Below are 18,120 nucleotides of genomic sequence, written 5' to 3' on the forward strand. Positions count from 1 at the left end.
GTTCATTTCCCCCCTCCAATTTCCCCCCCCTTCATTTTTTCCCTTCCTTTTCCTAATGTTCTCCATGCTATTCCTTATGTTCTACAAATAAGTGAAATCACATGATAATTGAATTTCTCTGCTTGACTTATTTCACTTAGCATAATCTCCTCCAGTCCCAACCATGTTGATGCAAAAGTTGGGTATTCATCCTTTCTGATGGCTGAGTAATATTCCATTTATATATGGACCACATCTTTATCCATTCATCTGTTGAAGGGCTTTTTCTATTTTCCATTATTTTTAGAAAAAAATATAATTTTTGAGAGAGATTCATATAAGAGCAAAAGAGGAGCATCCGATTTAAACACATACAAGTATATATTCATCAACAGATTATCAATTATTTTGAGATATTCTTTTTTATTGATATATAGTTGACACACAATGCCACATTCATTTCAGGTGTAAAACAGAGTGATTCCACAAGTCTGTAAATTATGCTGTGCTCATCACAAATATAGCTACCACCAGTCACCATACAAGACTATTACAATACCATTGACATATCCCCTATGCTGGGAATCTCCATGACTTATTCTTTCCATAAATGGAAGCCTATTCTTCCCCCTCCTTTCACCCATTTTCCCCTTTCCCCCACTGCCCTCCCCTCTGGCAAACATCAGTTTGTTCTCTGTATTTATGGTTCTGTTTCTCTTTTGTTCATTTTGTTTTTCAGCTTTCACATATAAGTGAAATAATATGGTACTTTTCTTTCTCTGTCTGACATATTTCACTTAGCATGCTACCTTCTAGGTCCATCCATGTTGTCACAGATGGCAAGGTCTCATTCTTTTTTATAGCTGAGTAATATCCCACCGTATGTGTATACCACATCTTTATCCTTTCATGTATCAGTGGACACTTCAGTTGCTCCATTTCTTGGTTATTGTAAATAATTCCCCCAAAAAACATAGGAGTGCATGTATCTTTTCAAATTAGTGTTTTTGTTTCCTTTGTGTACATACATAGTAGTGGAATTACTAGATCATATGATGTTTCTATTTTTAATTTTTGGAGGAATTTCCATACTGTTTTCTACCATGGCTGCACCAATTTACTTTCCCACCAAGAGTGTACAAGAGTTCCCTTTTCTCCACATCCTAACCAACACTTGTTATTTCTTATCTTTTTGATACTAGCCACTCTGACAAGTATAAGGTGATATCTCATTTTGGTTTTGATTTGCACTTTCCTAATGATTAGTAAGGTTGAACATCTTTTCATGCACCCATTGGCTATCTGTATGTCTTGTTTGGAGAAAGGTCTATTCATGTCTTCTGCCCATTTTGTAATCAAATTATTTGGGTTTTTGATGTTGGGTTGTATAAGTTCTTTATATATTTTGGATATTAATTCCTTATTAAATATATCAGTTGTAAATATCTTCTTCCATTCAGTAGGTTGCCTTTTCATTTTGTCGATGGTTTCCTTTGCTAAGCAAAAGCATTTTATTTTAGTGTAGACCCAATAGTTTATTTTTGCTTTTGTTTCCCTTGCCTGAGCTATTCTTAATATCCATTATTAAGACTAATTTGAAGAACAAAACACCTACAAACAGCTGAAACAGGCTGTTTCTTTTTAAATTGGGGCTAATTATTTTCAGTATAACTGGAATATATTACTGGAGGCTAATTCTTTTAAATATAACTGGAATATATTACTGGAAAACAAAAAAAATTATAATGGAATAAATAAACCCCAAGGATAATACTTCCATGTAATTTTTTTCAAATTGTCATTCAAGAATATAGTTATGATTTATTTAATCAGATAATATCAAGAAGTAATTAATCTAATTAGAGTCACTCCTAATCTTATTTTATCCTTTAAAAATTTTAGTATTTTATACTTTCTATCAACAAAAAGGCAAAATAATGGGCTAACCAGTGAACTAATTAGCTTTTATGGATTTGTAATTTCCCTTTATTAAATACTTGGGGAACGTTGATCAGTATTCTTCTCATTAAGAGGTTCAACACCAATAAAAGTTTACTTTTTATCTTTAATAATTATTTATAAAATTTTTAATCTTTTAAACTTTTAAAGCATTTAGTTTATTTACTTATTATAATTGTGGTGTTATCTAAATCCTGAAAAGAGATGTAATGCTTTATACCTTACTGTCAAAGGAAATAAAATTTACTTTAAAATTGCAACATATAGGGGCACCTGGGTGGCTCAGTCCTTAAGCGTCTGCCTTCAGCTCAGGTCATGATCCCAGGATCCTGGGATTGAGCCCCACATCAGATTCCCTGCTCAGTGGGAAGCCTGCTTCTTCCTCTCCCACTCCCTCTGCTTGTGTTCCCTCTCTCACTGTGTCTCTCTCTGTCAAATAAATAAATAAATAAAATCTTTGAAAATAAAATAAAATTGCAACATATATACACATTAATATATACATAAGTACATTAATTTATACATATGTAAGTCCTACAAAAGAACCATAGGATGATCAATTAAAGACTTTCAATTGTACAAAAGTATTAAATTATGTGTTTAGTATTATATACATAAGCTTAGAATACTTATACTAATATTTTAATCTCATTTTTATTATATTAAAAGATTCCATGCAGATAAACTGATTGGAAATTATTTAAAATATTGGGATATAAAGCTATAGAGGGAGAGGAATGAAAATAAACTTAGGAGAAAGAAAAATGTAAATTCTGAATGTTAATAGTGTCATGTTTTGTTTTGTTTTGTTTTTAAATCTAAATGTTGGTAAATATCCTGGTATTTAGATTCCACTGGTTATTTTAAAAAGTGATGCAACAGTTTTACTTCTAAATGTGAACAACTATAATATGCCCAATACTACATCCCTGGGAGCTATTTAAAATTATAATGAAAAAATTTAAATGAAAACCTAAAAATATGTAAGGAGCATAGATTTCAAAATTATTTCAAATGGATTATGAGCAAAAATGTTTTAATCCTTGAGTGATCTCTGAGCATATGCATTTCTTTTCATTCAGCATTTTATCTATGTAATTCTGCAGAAAATGCTAACTTCCATGGACAGCTGTTTCACAGCTTTCATGAGGAAATTATTTCCAATGTATTAAATATTTGTCAGTAAATTATCTCCTGTATCTAATGATTCGTGTTAGAATTTAAATCAAATTATTCTTCTATCTCTAGTAAAGATATCTAACTACTATCAATTTTTTTCTATTAAATAACCCAACATACACATGCAAAATTTATTCCTTGATCTTACTTTTTCAACCCTTTAATTCATTTATCTAGTTAAATCAAACTCTTCAAGCATCACTAAGAAATCTATGTAGCAAAATTGAAATTCCATTACTTTCTACTTGAAAGAAGTGTATAGGTTTTGAGCTTTTGTAATGCCAGATAAAGCTTAAATGAGGCTTTAAAACCGATTACTTTTTGTAGGTGAAATCCTGAGCCTCTTTGAAATGGAGCTTACTATCCTCTCTACCCACATGAAAGTGTATTTAATTCACAAAGGAAAAGAGTGGATTTATTAATTAAAATGGTTTATAAACTCCCTGTTAACAGTCAATTTACAGAAGAAAGAAAGCATTTTCAGGGAATACAGAATGAGCTATTTGAACACAAAGCAGTGAGGACCTTCTAACACACTAGCAAAGTGCAGTTAGGTATCTTAATTGGCAGAGATCAAACAATAGCTGAAAAACCAAAGAACTGATATATCAGAAACATGGACAAGTTAAACGATTTCTGAAAATAATTTCTTAGTGAACCTATGGGTTAAAATGATGACACTGAGTAACATTTTTAAACGAAGTGTATTTTAGTATATAAAGAGATTCAAAGATTCCGGAATAGTTTAGCCTGGCAGCGTAACACAGCACCTCAAATAAACCCCTGGCCCTTACAATAAAACTTTATCCTCCAAAGCACTTGCTTAGGAAGGAAGAAGCATTCAATACATGAACTGATTTTTCAGCATATGATGATAAGTTCCACCTGACCTGGATTCCCAAATATGATCAACAAGCATGCCAAAACCATTTTTACTAACTTCTGTAATTACCTGGTATTCTATCATCAAAGGTTCCCTGAAACAAAGCAGAATAATGCACTCTTAGAAAATAAAATGCATTGTCAGTAAAACTGAACTCTTGGTAAAGAACAACTAGCATGTTTTGCCATTAAAACATATTTAAATTGAGCCCCAGTCTTACATATCATGTAGTGTTTTAGTTACTATTGCAGAGTAACAACTCAAAAACTGAATGGCTTAAAACAATAGTTATGTCATTATTATTTCTCATGGTTCTTTTTTTTTTTTAAAGATTTTATTTATTTATTTGAGAGAGAGAATGAGATAGAGAGAGCATGAGAGGGGGGAGGGTCAGAGGGAGAAGCAGACTCCCTGCTGAGCAGGGAGCCCGATGGGGGACTCGATCCTGGGACTCCAGGATCATGACCTGAGCCGAAGGCAGTCGCTTAACCAACTGAGCCACCCAGGCGCCCCTCTCATGGTTCTGATGGCTAACTGGGTTCAACTAGTTGGTTCCCGACTTAGAGTCTCAGCTGCGTAGTGACGCTGGTGTCTACAGAGCCATCCTCCTTCATATCTGGTGGTTGATAACTGTCAGCTGGGACCTTTTCTGTGGTCTTCAGCTAGAATATCTACATGCAACCATTTCATGTATTTGCTTGGTTTCCTTATAGCATGGACAATGTGTGTGGACCAAGAGAACCAGATAGAAACTGTATAATGCTCCTTCTACCATAGTTACAAATCCACCCAGGTTCAAGCAAAAAGAACAAAGATCCTTACCTCTTGCTGGGAAGAGTGTCAAAGAATTCAGAAGCTGTTATAAATGAGTTATGGTTTACACACTTACAATAAATTATTCACATTCCTCTGACATATAAAAGTTAGGAACATAGATGATGTAAAACATAATTGTAATCTTATATAATGTAAAATCAATACATTTATATATATTTATGATCCTTCCTTCCAAAACAAGTATTTTGGCCTTCTCTCTGCAAAGGGAGACATTTAGTCAATTAAATTCTTATAATGCTGCCAGACTGAACTATCCCAAAAAATTCAAAATACATTTCAATTTTGAATGTTTTTCTAAGACCTCTCAAAAACCTCATCAGACAGAACTCAATGTCCAAAATTTTGCCATCTAAGTCAAATCCAAGTCAAGATGAACCTTTTGGGTTGGGTTTGTTGGAAACAGCCTCTCGTATAAGATTTCTCTCAATCTGAAGGCCTATGAATGAAAAATGACAACTTATCTACCTAGGTAAACCTAACACACAAATGTAAAGGCATTATAGCAGTAAACACTGCTGTTCAAAAAGGAGGGGCTGAAATGCAGGAACTGTCATTGGTGTTCAGCAATTCTGAGACCTAGCTGAGCACACATTGCCAGGTTTGTGTGTAAGGCCTAGGACTGCTCCCTGGAAGTGATTCTCCATGGATATTGGCCCCATTCTCTGAGCTTTCGATTCAACCTTTTGAGTCATCCATCCTTTCCCAATAGGGAAATGAAGATTATAACTGAGTATTCTCAGCCTATTCTCTGTCCAAAAAATGTTGGGGATCCAAAAACTTATTTTAAACTTGTATGCTTTCTTTCCCTTCTGTTCAAGTTAGCGGTGCTTCTGAGAGAAACAATATCCTATCAACTTTGTGAGTATTCTATAAATCGTACTGGAGTCCACTCCTTTAGACAAAATACACAGCTGTCAATAACTATCACATAGGCCCTTCTTTACCTTGAGCTCTCAGTGAAGCTGCTATAGGACAACACTTGAGAATTTTAGAAGCCCTGTTGGTACTAAACAAGACTTGGAAGACATGCCCTTAAGATCCTTAGAGGTGCATCTTTTTAAAAGTTTCAGTGAGGCACCCGTTTGTAATTCTTTGAGGTCTTCACAAAGAATCATATAATTTTACCCTGGATGCAATCTTAGCAAGGAAGTCTTCCCCCCCACCCCACCACCCCTACCCCCGCCTTGGTGAAGTTTTGCCATCTGGGAAGGAATGAGAAATGATTTTATTTTTTTATTTTATTTTTTTAATGTTTTATTTATTTATTCATGAAAGTCAGAGAGAGAGAGAGAGGCAGAGGCAGAGGGAGAAGCAGGCTCCCTGCCTAGCAGGGAGCCCAATGTGGGACTCGATCCCAGAACCCTGGGATCATGACCTGAGCCGAAGGCAGACGCTTAACCATCTGAGCCACCCAGGCACCCCAGAAATGATTTTATTTTTAATTTAAAGGGTCTTATCTCTTTTACAGATTTTTTTTTTCAATTACTGTACAGTTCCTTTTTTTCTTTCCTTTCATTTCTCCCATTTTAGTATAGTTGACTAGAAAAAACTATGTGGTACGTTCAATACTCTGCCTGGTAATCAACTTAGTTAAGCTCTCAAGTACCTTGGGTACATTTCCTATTTCCACATTATCCTACATGACAGTGTCACTAAACTTTCTGCCATATGAGATCCCCTTTCTTCTAGCTTCACAAAACATACAATTACTTTCCTTTAAGCCCCCCATGCCCTACTGATGACATTTAGACATCTTAACCACTCATGGCCATTTAAGCTGTCACTAAAACATTCCTTAACATTATTTCCACTGTTATCTTGTTCCAAAGCCAATGAAACATGTGTTATAATTTTTGTTATGTCACTTTTAAATACAAAGTTAGTTCAATTGCTGTTGTTATATAACAAATTGCTTCCAAAAAGTAGTGACCTAAAAGACAGTAACCACTTTATTATAAACTCTTATGCTTCTAAGTATTGACTGGTTTCAGCTAGGTGACTATCACACAAATTTTCACATGCTTTTATAGTAAAATGGAGGTTGGGGTTGGCATCACCACAAAGGCTTCTTCCTTTACTTATCTTACAGTAGATGCTGCTGTCATCTGGAAACTCATCTGGTGATTTCAGCTGAACATTTCCATGTAGCTTCATCATATGGCAACTTGGCTTTTCCAGAGTTTGTGTTTTAGTGTAAATCTCCCAAGATAATTGAATAGAAAACTCTACATGTCCAGCTTCAGAAGGTATTTAGCATATCATCCTCCATAGTCAAAAGTCATTCAAATTCAAGGAAACAAAACATGGATTCCACTTTCTGATGATGGGAGGAGTGTCAAATTTGGGGACATTTATTTACTTGTTTAAAGATTTTATTTATTTATTCGAGAGTGAGAGAGAATGAGAGAGAGAGAGAGCACTAGTGGAGGGAGAAGCAGACTTTACAAAATCTGATTTTTGAAATGTACTTATGTTAATTATGGTTATTCTTGTTGAAGGTGTAGTTACTAAGTTATTGGAAAGGTACATGAGAGGAGTTTCTTGAATGTTAGAAAAAATTCTGTTTCTTGATCTGAGTGCCAGTTAAACGGGTGGATTCACTTCATGAAAATGCATCAAGCTTTACTTTCGGATTTGTGTATCTCTAATGTATATAGTATTTCAATAAAATATTGCATTCAAAGATTATGTAAATGAGGTTCTACATGTAAAAAGCCCAGTCACTTCTCTATCTTAATAACAAGTAAAAAGCTAAACAGACTGAAAAATCAACAACTCTTTTTTGGATCTGTTAGAGAGGGGAGGATGCAAAAAAAACGGCTGCCTGCAAAACTGGACAGACCGATCGGCCAAGACAGGGAATAACAACTTACCACAGAATCACAAGCAGAAACTCTGATGATTAAAAATGTACAAATACACAGAGTTTATATACTGAAATCATTCATCAAGTGTACTTTTATTTTATTGAAATAATTAAAAGTTATGCAACAAAATAAAACCATATAGTTATATATCATGGTTTTTTTTTTAAGATTTTTATTTATTTATTGAGAGAGAGAGAGTGATAGAGAGCATGAGAGGGTAGAGGGTCAGAGGGAGAAGCAGACTCCCTGCTGAGCAGGGAGCCCGATGCGGGACTCGATCCTGGGACTCCAGGATCATGACCTGAGCCGAAGTCAGTCGCTTAACCAACTTAGCCACCTAGGCGCCCTATAGATCATGTTTTGTTAAAAAAAATTATAATGTGAAATGTCAATCAGAGAAAGACAATTATCATATGGTTTCACTCATATGTGGAATATAAGAAACAGCACAGAGGATCATAGGGGAAGGGAAGGAAAACTGAATGGGAAGTCATCAGAGAGGGAGACAAACCATGAGAGACTCTTAACTATAGGAAACAAACTGAGGGTTGCTGGAGGGGAGACATGTGGAAGGGATGACATAATTGGGTGATGGGCTTCAAGGAGCGCACGTGATGTGATGAGCACTAGGTGTTATATGCAACTGATGAATTATTGAACTCTACATCTGAAACTAATGATGTACCTAAGTTGGCTAATTGAATTTAAATTAAAAAAAATTTAAATAAGCCAGTTTTCACTAAAGGACTATAGCTCCAATGTGTTTGGATAGCCTTCTGTTTTTCCATTTGCTCATGTTATTTATCTTATAGAGATTGTCACAATAGCATCCCACATAAACCCACAAGTTAGTCATACGGTGTGCATATAGTAAATCTGGGGGGCAGATGACAAGCATTGCTCTTCTGACTTTGATTATTTAGTTCTTTTTTTTTTCCTTCTTGGAGCTGCTTTATCTATACTTTTTCTAATGTTAAAATTATTAGATTTTTAGCACTTTTATTTTTATCTTCCTAAAGTCAGCCTTAGGACTTATAAACATTTTAGCCATATAATATCTTAGTAGATTAAGACTTGAACCATAAATGCCTTATAAGTAACAGGTTATGTGTTCCAGTTTATATAATGAGATCTGGATAAAATAGAGAGAATGGTAGATCTTTAAAACCTACCAGGTAATATTGGCTGGCATCTAAATGCTGATTTAAGTCGTTTAAATTTCAAGGAAAGTAAAAAATTATAATGTTACATATGGTACTGAGATTTATCTGGTGACCTATGTCATAGCGGAGCAATATGTAATCTCCAATCTAGCTAGGATCTAGTATATAAGACTAAAGGAATCAGTAAAGATACCTTAGGTCAAAGGACAGGTAATGATACTCAGATATTTCAAAAGTATCTAGGAATTTTTTGGATGTCTGGGTGGCTTGGTTGGTTAAGCATCTGCCTTCAGCCCAGATCATGATCCCGGGGTCCTGGGATCAAGTCCTGCATCCCCACATCGGGCTCTTTGCTCAGCAGGGAGCCTGCTTCTCCCTCTGCCTTCTCTGCCTGTTGCTCCCTCTGCTTGTTCTCTCTCTCTTTCTAACAAAGAAACAAAAAAAAATCTTTAAAAAAATCATCTTAAAAAAAAAAGTATCTAGGAATTTTTAAAAATCCTATCAAGCACTTTAAAAAGTTGGAGAGAATTTGCAAGTCCCAAGTATCAAGGTGGAGAAAAACCCATATCTTAAAACAACAACAACAAACAGGAAGTAGATAGTAGATATTGGCAACCATGAGCAAAAATAGTAAAATGAACATGGCCTTTTAAAATATTTCCCTCTGGGGCGCCTGGGTGGCTCAGTCGTTGAGCGTCTGCCTTCGGCTCAGGTCATGATCCCAGGGTTCTGGGATCGAGCCCCACATCGGGCTCCCTGCTCGGCAGGAAGCCTGCTTCTCCCTCTCCCACTCCCCCTGTTTGTGTTCCCTCTCTCGCTATGTCTCTCTCTGTCAAATAAATAAATAAAATCTTTTAAAAAAATAAAAAATAAATAAAATAAAATATTTCCCTCTGATTTCATACATGGAGATAAAAAACTAGGATATAATACTGAGTTCTGTGATATCTTAGGAATTTCCAACTTATTCCAGATAGATGGTCCAGCTGTAGTTTTTTTTAAATTGTGGCATTCAATATGCTGCGTGATAAAACAACCCTAAGTAAAACACTTAGTGGTTTAAAACAATGCAACACTTAATGTCATGAGTACACTGGGATGCCTCTGTGCCAACTTGTCATGGCTATACACTGAACATCGCAGATTTGAGGTTGCATCTGTTCCACATGTCACTTTCCCTGGGAAAGTCAAGTTTTCCTCCAAGTGATTGCTGAAACACACACAAACAAAAATTTTAAATAAACAAATAAAAAAATAAAAGTACCCAATCATGATGCTACATTTAAATCCCTACTCATGTCCCATTCATTAACTTGCCATTGACAAAGCAGTTGTATGGCAAAATTCTAATTCCAAGTATAGAGAAATATAACCTACTGTTTGTGGGGTGGATTGCAAATTTTCATATCAAAGAAAATGGATACAGAGAAGAGTAAAAAAAAAAAAAAATGAGGCCAATAATTCAATCTACAATAATGGTTCCACCTAAGAAGTAAGCACTTTTTTAGTGGAGACTGCTATATGGCTAGTTTTAAATCTTTTTGGGATTCCATCAACCCTAGATGGTTCCAAGATTAAGACGTAAGCTCTAGGAAACCATTAAAAGCAGAAGATTAATTCCACATGAGGCCAGATCGTGCTTTGTGTCCAGATCCTGTTTTGTGAAGAAAGATGTTCAGAGATTTGCAACATATTATTTTCTTGGTCCATTCAGATTGCTATAATAAAATACCACGGACTGGGTAGCTTATCAACAACAAAATTTCCTTCTTACAGTTCTGGTGGTTGGAAGTACGAGATCAGTGTGCCAACAAGGTCTCATTCTGGTGAAAATCCGATTGCTGGTTCATAAACTGGCGACTTCTTTCTGTGTTCTCACATGGTGGAAGGGACTACAGAGCTAGCTGTGCGGGTTCTATTTTATAAGAACACTAATCCCATCTGTAAGGGCTTCACCCTCATGACCTAAGCACCTCCAAAAGACCCCACCTCCTAATACCATTATCTTTGAGGTTTAGAATTTCAGCATAGGAATTTGGGGGGGCGTACACAAACATTCAGATCATGGCAATTCTTTTGACAAATATATCTCAATTTAGAGAATATCCATCAAACACTCAAAGTGTTCCAGATGTCCATTCATCTATCTATTCATAACACACATGTGTAGTAATACTGAAGAAATAGACAAAACTATATTCACTAATTAAAATGCAGATAAAGGGGATTAAGAGGGACAAACTTTAAGTTATGAAATAAGTAAGTCATGGAGATGGAAAGTACAACATAGGGAATATAGTCAATAATATTGTAATAATGTTGCATGGTGACAGATGGTGACTACACTTATCATGGTGAGCACCGACTAATGTGTAGGGTTGTCAAATCAATATGTTGTACACATGAAACTAAATAACATTGAAACTAATACATCAGTTATATTTCAGTAATAAAAAACAAAACAAATTGCATATTCCCGTCACCCTCTTCATCTTTTCAACGACACTTTGTTAATTATATTATTTCCCCAGTGAAAAATATTAGTTAAAAGTAAAGCTCCTTAAGATGCCTCACATGGAAAGGACTCCAAACCATAGAAGAGGCATGCATGCTTAATAAATTACACCTAAAATAAGGGTCCAGTGACATTGAGCTAAAAATCTTACAGAAGTCTTAAGTAATTTTTTAAAATGCAAATCAGTTTAGTTTTTCTAACTTTAAACAGCACTTTTCTGCCAGAGCCATCATATGAAGGAAACCAGCCCCTTAATAATCTAGGCTCCCACTGCCACAGCAAATTAAAGCCAATATTTTTTGACGAAGAACACATGTCAATTATTTTCTGTGTCATCAAACTATTCCTTAATTATTAACTCATTTAAAAAAACAATATTCAGTCTGTTATACATGTAAGAGCTTTCAAAATAAGAATCTATAACTCAGTACATTTAAATTATTTTTAAGAGACCAATAAAATTCTCCAAGAGCCAGTGATTGATTCTTTAATCACACTGCTAGTCCACAGGCATCATTTGATTATCCTGCAATACCTTGTTATAGTGTTGCTGATCTGTGACTATCATTACTAATAGCATTTCTCCCAGAACAAAAGAAGATCCACTTTTCTCATTGACAGCATTCCACAGATAGAAAAATCTTGTCAAATGCACTTTGCTAAAATTAAAAAGAGAATGAAAGACTGTGCACAGAACAGGTGGTGTCTACTCAAGGAGAGAATTCTATTTTTATGCCTCTAATATGCATTTCTCCTTTCCTAAATATGACATTGGAGTTGCAGTAGAAGATAAAGTAAATCCTAAAAGAGAATAAAAAGAATTTCATGTCAAATTAGAGTTTCCAGCCTCACATAGCATGCCTTCAATTTATAATAACTGTTCCCAGTTTGCAAGGTTGTCTATTTGCATCCAGCTTTCAGTCAGTGCTTTGATAGTTTATATCTGTTTGGTTTTGACTCTAGTATTCACAAAGATACGGCCCTTCCTTAACATCTTTAGGTACTTGAAATAGTCAGGATAGAAGAGGTCTTTGCTTGGGTAGCACACAACCCCAAATCTCAGTGGCTTAATACAACCAAAATTCATTTCTCACTCACCAAAATCCAAAAAAGTTTGCCTCAAAGAGCAGTAACGCAAACTACTTCAATCTTATGGACCTGCCAGCTCAACAGGAAGAGTCTTCCAAGAAACCTGCTGCAGAGGAAGAGAAAGATTGACTAATTGCACAGGGAGCTTCCATTGCTTCAGGCCAGGAGTGACAAATGTACTTTATGCTCACAACTCATTCGCCAAAAATAGTCATATGATCTGCTTAACAAGTGAGGATGTGTGGTTTTCCATGGGCCCAAGCAGAAGCACTAGGAAACAGGGTCAGATGAACATACTTCATTTTCTGTCACACTACTTAGAGCATTTCTCTTGACAAAGACTCCACTGTAGTGCAGTAAAAACAAGAGTCAAAATGTCTGGGTTTAGTGCGTAGCTTGTCTGTTTCAATTTCCTTACATGCTAAGTTAAGATATTGGACTAAATGATCTTTGGCTTTTCTACAATTAAACTTTTCACAATTCCTCACTCCTAGGAAAGATGTTCTCTCATTTTGTCTTGTATCATAATTGTTAGCCTTTAGAGATTGACTGTCGCTATATGTTGTAAGAGCAGTATCAACAGTATCTGAGGAATGATTACGTCGCCTCAGGTTAGTAATACAATGGTAATGATAAGACGATAGTTCAGTTGAATATCTTCCCTTATGAATTGCATAAGAAATGGAGCATACACTCATAATCATAGGATTAGAGAAAAAAAATCTTTTAACACTAATGCTTTTGCAAGAGCGCAAGCTGATGAATTTGGACTGAAATCTCCACCACTTGAGTATATTTAGGGAATTTTCTTGTCTCTTTTCTAGCTCCCTTCCGGTCCGTGTGGAAGCTGCCTGGTAGATGCAGCTACAGACATTCTGAAGCAGAAGAAAGAACATGGAGCTTGATACAAGAAAAACTTTAGTGTGAATTACAGTGCTCCATTTACCAGTTTCATAATCTGGTGTTTTCTTTGTGATATGATTGATGTGTTTAAAAACCATAAACTCACTGAATTTATAAACAGAATAACTTTAACATTGCAACATAGGAAATATATCAGCGAGTTTCTGCTCGATGAAGGAACTCATAAACTAGCTCACACTCCAATCAAGACTGTTTTTTGTTTGTTTTTTTTTTTAGATCAAAGAAGGTTAAGATTCCATCCTTTGGCTCTGACCAGCAAAATGTACAAACAGATTTTTTTTAAAAAGGTTATATAAAGCAGTGCTACAATGGCAAGAAAGTAAGATATTACTGGTTGAAATGCAAATCCAGCAGCTAGTACCAGGTAGAGCACATTGGAGGTAGCAAAATCTCTAAAATCAATTAGTAGAGACAACTTAAAAAAAACTGCAGGTTAATGCATATAAGTAAGAGAAAGAGGCCCTCAAAAGGTAAAAAACAAAACAAACAAACAAACAAAAAAACAAGCAAACAACTCTACCTCATCACAGAAAAATGTAGAATAGTTTTCATTACTTACTAATTAAACTGAACTAAATACTGATGTCAAGTCCCATTGCATAGTTTGCCGAGGTAAGAATTACTGAAGACAACTAAGTATAATGCATACATCATATATAGTATAGATTCAGTCTCTCAACAAATGCCTGTCTGTCCCTATTCATATTCATCAGATCCAAATTTGAAGATCTCAAGCAGGTATCGTTATGAACAGATGCCTCACCTTAAGACTGAATAAATATTCTTAGGCGTTAAAAGTAGGAAAATGAGATGCACAGCAATCTTTGCAGAATACCATCTTAGCAAGGTTATTTTTTCATAGGTTTAGTATATGTTGCTTTCTCCTGGGTTTTCTGTAAATTTTCACATGCAACTTCCCTTTCACATCTCCTTTTGGATTTCTCCTCTGACTTAAGTCTAAACTTTTTGGTGATACTTAGGTCCTTGAATCTCTTCTCTGCCCCCCACCCCCTTGGCTCATTCCCAAACTATAATCTCTCCTGTTTCATGGCTTTAAGAGCAATCTATATGCTAACTCTCAAATTTATATCTCTTTCCTACACTTCTCTTAATTCTGCACTCAATATCTAATGGCTATTCAGGTAACTGTTAAAGTATTCAAATTTAATGTGTTTAAAATTGCAATTCTGATTTCCACTCTATCCACAAGTTGTTCTTTCCTCTGTCTTCTACTGTTCAGCAAATGGCAACACAGTTCTTCCAGTTTAAAATGCTTCCTTTCGGGTGCCTGGGTGGCTCAGATGGTTAAGCGTCTGCCTTCGGCTCAGGTCATGATCCCAGGGTCCTGGGATCGAATCCCGCATCGGGCTCCCTGCTCAGTGCAGAGGCTGCTTCTCCCTCTCCCTCTGTCATTTCCTCGCCTTGTGCTCTCTGACTCTCTCTGTCAAATAAAAAAATAAAATCTTAAAAATAAATAAAGTAGAATGCTGCTTCTCTTTTTCTGACAATCTTTATCCATCCAATTTCAACTTTCAAAATAGATTCACAATCTGACTCTACTTCATGATCACCCTTGTTATCTTAATCTAAACCATCCATATTCTTACTCTAATCTAAATTACTTCAATTTCCCCCTAATGTGGCACTCAACATCATGCCTGAGTAGGTACACTTTTCCCATTATTATCCATAGCTTCCTTTTTCTTTTTTTCTCCAATGATTCTACCTTTGGGCCCTTAGTTTTTGGACTCTCTCACATTAATATTCATAAACCACTGGTCCTTCTAATAGGAACCAAGGTAGTATGGTAGTTTTAGACATCACTGATTTCATAACAGCACATCACTACTAAAAGAAGTGTGTTGATAATGCTAAAATTAAGTCTTGGGCATCTGCCTTACCAGAAATTATATCCTATTTATTTGCTGACAAAAGATAATGTTAGAAAACATCCGACTGTGTTTTTCATCGATTATAAACAAAACCTGCTGCTAAACCATTGACAAGAAAATTGTGCCCTTCATGTATTAACAGTATCATCTGTAAAATAAAAATTATTTTTTAAATCTACCTGAAAAATCAATAAAAGTAACAATAAAAGTTGTTACTTATAACTTTAAGTACCTTGAAAACTTGGCAAATTGAAATTTCTGACGTGCCACAATATAAATTGTAAATCTTTTACTATCAGGAAAAAGAATTCCCTCTCCCCCAAATTATCAAGAATTTCAAAGTTTACCTAAGGGGCAAATTATTTGAAGTCAATAGGTTTTATCTTTAATATGAAAATTGGCATTTCAGATTGTTTAACATAAGCCTTTTATAACTCAACAGTGTTAATATTGGAGTTAAAAAGAAAATCCTCAATTAGTCTAAGTGGGTAAATGATCTTCTAGTGGCAGAGATGAGGCAGCTAAATTTTCATTTGTAAAGGAAACATAGGAAAGAACTCCTATACATGAAGATAGAGAACCCAGTGCAACTGACAAAGGATATAATAATGATAATTCACCATTCATTGAACAACTCCGTTCCAGGCCTTAATGCTTGACAAGTTATTATCATGATGTCATCCAATTCCTACAACAGAATTTGAACACACATCTATTTAGTTCTATAACCAGTATTCTTAACAACTCTTCTATATTTACTCTAAAACTAGTGGTAATAATTTGATCTATGAACAGCTATTTCATGAATAACTTTTCTCACACATTATTTTATTTAATCTTCCCAATAATTTTGCAAAGTATTTAACCATGTTGAACATAAAGATGCCGAGACCTACAAGGAGTAAATGAATATTCTAATTTCACAATGTAAGTGAAAGAGCTCTCTAACTTCAAAGACCATGCTTAGATTCCATTTTACAAAATTTCAAAGTGAGGAGGTATCTGAGAAAAACAACCATCAGCAAGATGACAGAATAGGTGTTTTTTACCATCTTCCCCACAAAGAACACTGATTTTGACAACCGCTTATGAATAAAAGTACCTTTGTGGAAGTCCAGGAGTCTAGTGGAAAAGTTCCAGCACATAGCTGGAATGAAAAAATCTGAGATTGTATGCTTTGAAGAGGGTAAGAGGAAAAGTTTCGCTTTCTCTGCATCACGTTTCCTCTACCCTAGTGCTTCATCTTGCCACTGGAAGATCATCTACCACTTACATTAATTAAGGATTTCCTTCTTAACTCTAATATTAACACTGCTAAAATCTAAAAGGTTCATATTAAACAATCTGAAATGCAAACTTTTATATTAAAAATAAACCCAATGGTTTAAAATAGCTCGTGCCAAGAAAGAATCTCTCAGCACTCGCTTTTCCCCATGTGGTAAAGTGAGAGTGTGGGAGTCCCTGGTTTCCCTGGCTATGCACGATGCTGTCAAAGAGGCCCACTTCTTTCTGGCCCCATCCAGAATACCGAGGTGAGCTGCATGGCTGGGGGTGGGAAGGGGCTGGAATAATAATAGCCAGGGCTCTCAGAAGGCATCACAGGGACTACTAATCACTTCGTGGAGTCCATCAGGAAGCCCACCCATAGGCTGCTGGGGATGCCTCACCTGTGGGTTCTCCAAAACTAAGCTCATGGGCACACCCACCATGTCACATGACTAACCCACATACCTCCTACCCTGTGGTCAGCTCCTTCACTCAGGGGAGCTATGAGTATGACCTTTGCAGACAGCTAGTGAGCATGCAACAGAAATCCAGCTCCACTATGCAGGATTGGGAGAGAACATACAAACTTGGTTATTCAGCATCACTCTGGAGAAAGCAAATGGGAAACTGTCAGCATCTGGTCTAGCATTGCAGGATCTAAGAAAGGCATATAAGCTTGAGAATGGACACTTGAGAGGAACAAAAAGGAAACAATAGGAATACCCATAGAAAAGATCTGAGAAAGCCTCAGAATCTCTAGCAGGGCTGACAGAAGGTTTTTCTCTCTCAAAGCCAGTCAGTAAAGATTGGAGGAGGTGACTGCTTCTCCAAGTACAAAGACAGCAACACCAGTCTTCTAAAAATATGATGAACCAAGGAAACATGAGACCACCAAAGAAACACAATAATTTTCCAATAACCAACTCCAAAGAAATGAAGATCTGTGATTTGCCCAATAAAAATAGTGGTTTTAAGGAAGGTCAATGAGCTCTGAGGAAAACATAGAAAGATAATTTAACAAAATCAGGAAAAAAAATACCTGAACAAAAAGAGAATTTAACAGAGAGATAAAAATCATAAAAAATAACCAAATAGAAATCCTGGAGCTGAAAAATACAATGAGTAAAATGAAAAATGCAATAAAGAGCATGAAAATCAGACCTGATTAAGCAGAAGAAATAATCTATGAACTCAAAGAAAAATCATTTGAAATTATCCAGAGGAGAACAACCAAAAAATGAAAAAGAAAGTATAGAAAGACTACATGAAATATAAGATATCATCAAGTAAAACAAGTCACATATTTTTGGAGTTCCAAAAGGAGAAGGGAAGTAGAAAGAGGGAGAAATCTTATTTAAAGAAATAATGGCTAAGAACTTCCCAAACGTGGGGAAAGATTGGGACATCCAAGTTCATGAAGCTCATAGATTCCCAAAGAGATTCAGCCCACAGAGATCTTCTCCATGACAAAATATAACAAAACTCTAAAATCAAAGACAGAGAAAGAATTTTTAAAACACAAAGAGAAAAAAAAAAACATGCCTCAAATAGATGAGAATCCTCACAA

Source organism: Leptonychotes weddellii, chromosome 2 (assembly GCF_054177405.1).
Source record: "Leptonychotes weddellii isolate Sample4059 chromosome 2, ASM5417740v2, whole genome shotgun sequence".
In the NCBI taxonomy this organism is placed as follows: Eukaryota; Metazoa; Chordata; class Mammalia; order Carnivora; family Phocidae; genus Leptonychotes; species Leptonychotes weddellii.